This window comes from Dermacentor andersoni, chromosome 9 (genome assembly GCF_023375885.2).
Source record: "Dermacentor andersoni chromosome 9, qqDerAnde1_hic_scaffold, whole genome shotgun sequence".
Taxonomy (NCBI): domain Eukaryota; kingdom Metazoa; phylum Arthropoda; class Arachnida; order Ixodida; family Ixodidae; genus Dermacentor; species Dermacentor andersoni.
In genome coordinates this window covers 43018833-43026487 of record NC_092822.1, presented here as the reverse complement: position 1 = coordinate 43026487, position 7655 = coordinate 43018833, and positions in this window count along the sequence as shown.

The window sequence follows — 7655 nt, the reverse complement described above, 5'->3', positions numbered from 1 at the left end:
CCAATATGGCCGACGGCGCAAATTAAGAGGGAAAACAGGTGAAAAAATGCTCGGACTGACGTCAGGCTTCTCAAAAAGGTTCCTGTAGACGAAGTAAGTTAATTGCTTTGAAAAGAATATTTCGCACATTTCGGTAGGATGGGAATCTAACCCGAGCTTCCCGGGTGCGAGTCGATCACGGTTCTCACAGAATAAATGTGTGCGAAGTTCGTGCGTTGTTGCTCACGTCACGTCGCATACATCTGGCTAACTACACTCTGAAAACAGTTGCACCCTTTGGGGTGTATATTTGCCACACAACAATAATCGTCATCTGTCTGGTCCGCATTTCCTCTCTTTAACGCGGCGAGCCCGGTATACTGCCCAGTAACGAACGGCATGCGCGTTATCAGCATGACATAGCATTCCCGACAGGAAAGTAACGAGCGCAGCGTTTTCAAGAAAGGAAATGCGGGCGAGACAGACGAAGGTTATTGTTGTGTGGCAGATATACACTCCAAAGGGTGTAAACTTTTCTCAGAGTCTAAAGGCGTGGCCTAGTGAGTGCGTCATTCCGCACATGATGGCGCAGCCAATGAGAAGGTGGCGCCACGTCATGAGGGTACAAAATGAGTGTATAATATAAAAGCATCTCACCAAAGCGACTATAATGCTTTCGCATTTCTACACACGTAAGTACAGCCTTCACCTTGTCCGCCGAATTTTTATAAGCGACGCTGTTAAGGGCTAGTACCCCCGGTATCGTCTCCTTGTGTAGACACTAAACTATCATCAGCATTGGCTCCAGTGCTGTCGTTTTCCACGACTGGCTCGTTGGCGCCCCTCGGCGGTACTGCGCGATCGTGCTCGTGCCACTGCTCTCGCGTTCGTCGTCGTCAATAATCAATTATTAAATTAACTAAGAAACACGAAGATAACCAATTCTACAGCGAAGCTGTTAAGGGCCAGTTCCCGCAGGATCGTGTCCGTGAGTAGAAACAAAACCCCCCATACGTGCGCCGATCCCGAAGATAGTGCAATGCCGGGCTGACCCGCGGCGGAGGTGCAGTTCGCCGTCAAAGGACCCACACACCCAGCTTCGCTGGTCATCCTTCAGAGTGGAAGGGCACTGACTTTTTTTTATCTTTTGCCATTCTTGAAGCTATGGTTCATCGCACTTATTTTCTTTGTAGGCTACGTCTGTCTCTCCCCAAGTTTAAGGAGGAGGGTCAGCGTAGTCATTTGCTCACTTTAGCGCTCAAAAAAGGAGCGAATAAATTCGGGCGCATAGAAAAATAGTCGGGAGAAAAACAGCGGCTTGTTGATATAGTCGCCACTGCACAATGTGCGCATGGTTAATACTAATTAAGTTATACATGTTGCGAGGAAAGAGCACTTGTCTGTTTATTTATTTATTTATTTTTCGTCTTTTTTGTAGCCTATACCTCAGCAGAAATGTCCTTAATTTGCTTGTGCTGCATAAATCGCTGCTCACGGGTTTGCTTTGCCAGCGGCGCCAGAAATATGGCTGGCGCACGCGTTCGGCTTGCGAGGTTGGCGCTACAGAGTGTCTAATTCTCTGCTTCCCATTAGCCGGCGCTTCGAGTGAGCCCAGCTAGCCTCCCGCACCGGTCGCTTTACGCTTCTGCTTCGCTATCACTCACAGCGCACAGAAATGTTCCGCTACTACAGGATATTTCTCTCTCTCTCTCTCTCTCTCTCTCTCTCTGTCTCTCGCTGTTCTTCTCGCATGGGCGTTTCTTTATTTTTGGATATTCGGGCGAGAACCCACACGCACTAGTGCACGTGCGTAATTTATGCGTGCTGCTTTCGGTCGCGGTCGTGCAGGCATCGGAAGCACCCAGCCCCCCCCCCCCTATATAGGCGATCAAGCCCACAAACCATACGCGCGTTCACTTTTTTCTGCCACAGCACTCGCCTACGCACGCACGTGCAGACACCTCCCCCCCCCCCCCCCCACACACACACCACGCATGCGCGCACGGTCCCCTCATGTAGCGCTGACAGTGACACGCATCACGCATGCGCAACATGCGGGACGGCGGTTCCTGGCTGTCTTGCGTTTGTATACTTCTAGAAGAGGATGGTGAAAGCTGTGGGTGGACGTACCCTTGCAGAGGAATGCCGGCATTGAAAGCTTATCTAGACCCGCCGTGGCTGCTCAGTGGCTATGGTGTTGGGCTGCTAAGCACGAGGTCGCGGGATCGAATCCCGGCCACGGCGGCCGCATTTCGATGGGGGGCGAAAACACCCGTGTACGTAGATTTAGGTGCACGTTAAAGAACCCCAGGTGGTCGACATTTGCGGAGTCCTCCACTACGGCATGCCTCATAATCAGGAAGTAGTTTTGGCACGCAAAATCCCTAAACTTTTAAAGCTTAACTAGAGACTGAAGTTACGAATGCGGGAATGTCCGCCATGGGGTTCGGCTATGGCCCTGTGCTACAGTGCTCGAGGTCGAAGGTTCGATCGCGGTCGAGGCGGTCGCATTCCAATGACCGCGGAACGCAGAAAAAAAAAAAAAAGAACGCTCGCGTACCGTCCGTTGGGTGCACGTCAAAGAAGCCCGGGTGGCTCAAAACAATTTCGCGCAGTCCCACGCTGCGGCATGCCCCACTATCATATCGAGGTTTTGACAAAATAAAACCTCGGATTTCGCGGATTTTGTAATTCCTGAGTTGGAAATTTTTGCAATATCTTGCGTCCTCTCTTCCTGCTTATACGCGAGGAGGCGCTGGTGGGCCTTATTCGCGCTTTCTGCGTGGGTTAAAAGTGAAAACGTGCTTTGTAACCGGTACGTAGCTTCTTAGTGTCCATAAAAAGGGCACTTAGTGTTCAGTGTCCGAGCCTGCTTAAGTCAAGCAAATCACAGACTTTACTGCTTCGCGATGCTCTTCTACATACATTATTTACATGACTTGCCAAGCGCGGCCATTAAGGGGCCGGAGAAAAGCCTCTTCCACAAGCCGGAAACATGGGCGGGCCATAAATGATTAAGGCCAACCTGCATCGAGATAGACGGCGGAATTGCGCATATTGATGAGCGGGGCCGAGACATCAATGGAGATGGGAGTAAGAGATTTAGGCAGCGAGGGCAAACTTAAAAGCGCGAGTCCAATCGGTGGACACGGGTAAAACGCACTTATGGCTGCGCGGGGATGAATAATGTACATTATGTATAGCAGGCCTCGTTCGCAATGGTCAGTGAGGTACACTTTCTAGGTAGCGAAGAGGGACTAGTGCAAACATGGCGCCCACGTCACAGACGGTGATCGTGGGAATGCTTGCTTGCTTGCTCTCGACTGAGTGCGCTTTCATTGCATATTCTGGCTTCGCTGGCTCTTTTCCATTCTTGTTGAATGCCCATGATATTCGGAATTTCTTTTTTGTCTGTGTGCGTGCTTACGTTTCAAAGCGAGCTATGGGTCACGTGGACACGCACGGAAAGCGAATAAATAAAGATGATAGAAAGTGTAGGCGTTTTGGGGTTTCGACGTAACTGGGACGTGGGACTCGTTCGAGGAAAACAAAGTGTCGGACAGACGATGTAGAAATCGGCGAAATAAATTACGTGGACATACTCCTTTTAGAGGAAACACTCAGGCTTTGCCGACGTAAGCTCTATCTACAAAGTGGTATCTCGCAGTCTTACTATTTTGCCCTGGGCCCTGGGGCCTGGAAATACAAAATATTTCTTCGTTTATTTGAAGCTCAATGCGAGCGGGCCGAGTCGGAAGTCAAGCGGACCCAGCCTTGACCCGACTGTTTCTTATACGCATCTTGCCGAGCTGGTTGAGCGGGTCAAACCGCACTTTGCAGGCGGGTTGATCGAGCCCTCCTGCACGCTCGCTGCAGTACTGCAGTACGGAACTGCAAGTACGGTGGGTATAAGGCCGGCATGGGAACGATAGTTGGGACGTGTTGGTTATCGCAGTCATGTTCTATTGTACTAGAGGGCGCCACAGGTGGCCCCTTACTTGTACATATTTCCGCTGCTAACTAATAAAGGTGCTTTCGTTAAGCTGCCGCCGTGTATGCTTGCTTGGGTTGAATGTCGTTACCCACGCGCCAGCCGAGGATACAAGTGCATACCATATCGACCTAAATAAAGACAGAGACAGCGGGAGAGAACACATAAACAACACGGGCGGTTCTCTCCCGCTGTCCCCGTCTTTATTTTCGGTAATATGATATGCAGTAAACACCAATTAGGCCAAACTGAAGTTCTTCTGGAGGATACAAGTGATTTGCCTAAAGTCAGTCTTTGTGGCTTTATGCGGCTTTGTGACTTTGCAAACTAATCATTTTCATCGCATTGGAACCGGGACAAAATTAGATTAGATATCAGTTCGCATTAGATATAAATTCCCGTTGTTTTAGTGGGTTCTGGCTAATCTTGCATGACTTTTAATGGTCGGCTATTAGTCTCAATCGAAACTATGGTTGCGTGATATAAAGAGAGACTATACCTTAAATTAAACGCGCAGCTTTCTGGCTGTGTCCACGTAGTCGCCGAAATGCCATCTCGCATGGGGGAGGGGATGAGGGATTGAAAAACTCTAGGACAGAGAGAAGGCGGAAGAAAGCAAACAAAAACAGAAAAAGAAAGTGGCGTCAAAGAATTGTTGCGGGGCGCAGAAAAGAAAAATGAGATACCCCGCTATAAAGAAGCTATCTTACTTTTTCATTGTTTCCCATTATTTTCCTTCATATCCTTCTTCGTTCCTTCCATACGTTACATATATACATTTTTAATAACACTATTCTTCGTATCCTTGTTTGTTTATACAGCTCTTTCTCATTACGTAATTGAGTGCATTATTCTTCTCGGTTCTTTTCTTGCCTTTCCACGACTTCATGAGCCTAGAAAAGCCGTTCGAGTACGCGGCATAATGAGATCATTAAAGAAGAGTCGAGGTAGAGCCCCATCAACCTCCCTAAAATTCTTACCAGGGGCTCAGCGTCCCAATTTCGGCTTCGCGTTTAAATGTCTCAGATTTAGCAAGGAGGACTCGTTTCGGGCTAAGCTCTCCATTCGTTACGCAGCCGCTGACAGCGAGAGGAAGCCCACACAGTGTAAGGACCATCAGGGACGAGTAGCAGCGGTGAGATTGGAAACTGAGATGGTCGGACGTTATCGTGGAATGGAGCGATTTCGCCGCGAGTGGTTGGAGCGCGCAGAAATGTACGTGACTTTCGCTTCATAAAGCGTGCCTATTTTCCCTTCTCGTTAGCTTACCTTATTTCCCATCTGCTCTGCACGATTACTGCGATTGCTGTGAGCGATTACTGTCGCTGAAACATTTAGAAGCGGTTTTTGTTTTTCTTCTTGTTTCACTACACATGTTCCGACTTCCGCGTGTAGCAATAAAACTCGTATAGTAGAAGAATGGAATAAAAAAAAAGGTTATTGCTAACCCCCTTGTCTTAAATGACTTAGCCTGCTTAATGAATTCTACGTCGGTGTTTTGACAAAAAGTAAAAAGAAAAGCGATTTGGAAATCTTGACGTTTCATAACCCCAAAAGAAAGATAATTATTGGGAAAACACTTGCTGCCCGTTTCTTAAATACAGTAATACGAATCTGAAACCCTGTGTGTGTGTGCGTGCGTGCGTGCGTGCGTGTGCGTGTGTGCGTGTGTGCGTGTGTGTGTGCGCGTCCGTGCGTGTGCGCGTGTGCGTGTGCGCGTCCGTGCGTGCGTGTGCGTGTCCGTGCGTGCGTGCGTGCGTGCGTGCGTGCGTGTGTGTGTGTGTGTGTGTGTGTGTGTGTGTGTGTGTGTGTGTGTGTGTGTGTGTGTGTGTGTGTGTGTGTGTGTGTGTGTGTGTGTGTGTGTGTGTGTGTGTGTGTGTGTGTGTGTGTGTGTGTGTGTGTGTGTGTGTGTGTGTGTGTGTGTGTGTGTGTGTGTGTGTGTGTGTGTGTGTGTGTGTGTGTGTGTGTGTGTGTGTGTGTGTGTGTGTGTGTGTGTGTGTGTGTGTGTGTGTGTGTGTGTGTGTGTGTGTGTGTGTGTGTGTGTGTGTGTGTGTGTGTGTGTGTGTGTGTGTGTGTGTGTGTGTGTGTGTGTGTGTGTGTGTGTGTGTGTGTGTGTGTGTGTGTGTGTGTGTGTGTGTGTGTGTGTGTGTGTGTGTGTGTGTGTGTGTGTGTGTGTGTGTGTGTGTGTGTGTGTGTGTGTGTGTGTGTGTGTGTGTGTGTGTGTGTGTGTGTGTGTGTGTGTGTGTGTGTGTGTGTGTGTGTGTGTGTGTGTGTGTGTGTGTGTGTGTGTGTGTGTGTGTGTGTGTGTGTGTGTGTGTGTGTGTGTGTGTGTGTGTGTGTGTGTGTGTGTGTGTGTGTGTGTGTGTGTGTGTGTGTGTGTGTGTGTGTGTGTGTGTGTGTGTGTGTGTGTGTGTGTGTGTGTGTGTGTGTGTGTGTGTGTGTGTGTGTGTGTGTGTGTGTGTGTGTGTGTGTGTGTGTGTGTGTGTGTGTGTGTGTGTGTGTGTGTGTGTGTGTGTGTGTGTGTGTGTGTGTGTGTGTGTGTGTGTGTGTGTGTGTGTGTGTGTGTGTGTGTGTGTGTGTGTGTGTGTGTGTGTGTGTGTGTGTGTGTGTGTGTGTGTGTGTGTGTGTGTGTGTGTGTGTGTGTGTGTGTGTGTGTGTGTGTGTGTGTGTGTGTGTGTGTGTGTGTGTGTGTGTGTGTGTGTGTGTGTGTGTGTGTTTTAGGTCAGCGTTTGGAGGTGTAATGGCCTATGAGATGCGTTATCACTCCAAGCAATACTTTTCGTCCATGTGCGCACACTCCTTCATTTCACGCGCCAAAATCACAGCAACCAATGGTATATTATATGTGCAACTGCTACTCTAATCATGCGACGACGTCGGCGAAAACTTCGCAAAAGCAATACTGGATTTACACTTAAAGCGGACGCCTCGGTATTACGAAATCGCACTTGCACGTGCGACAGAATAGCGTAGCCATTACGAAAAAATCCAGCTTGCTGTCCATTTGCTTTGCCATCATCAACAGAAGAACTATAACGGGGGAGAATAACGGGGGCCAGCGGTTTACTTTCATGCCAAATTACAGTGTGCTCAGGCGCGAACTTATTCGCAAGTGCGCAAAACGAGCTTGCGTACTTTACAAGATGGCCCTTCAAGCAATCCGTGATTGCTGGTGCGAAGAGAGAATGAAGAAGGAGAAAGTGAGGAAGCGATCGTCCATTTCTGTCTTTACTGCCAAGCGCTTCAGACGCGGTCCCAAGGCTTCACTCCCCTCTTTGCCACCACCGAGGCATTCTTTTAATAAAACTTATCTCCCGATACGCTGCCCCTTTCAATAGGGGACTCCTCAGCAGTGATCGTTGGAGTAGCGGGCCATACGTAGAAACGGACTGCAGTGCACGTCGATCAACGAATGCAACGAATAAGGAAGAAAGTGCTTCCTTAAGTAAAACGTGAAAGAGGGTAAGGAAGGGGGGGGGTGCATATTTTTGTTTTAAAAAAAGAAGAAAAGAAAAGCGAATGGGCGGTCATCTTACCAGGAGTGTGGTAGTATTGGTGTACTTTAGAAAAACAGAGAGGGAAACTTAAAATGGGGGGTGAGGGTTGATGTGTTGGAATGGAACGGCGGAAAAGAGGGTCATATAAATTTGGCCCAATTTTGTTTTCTCAACAGCATGCCCGCTGT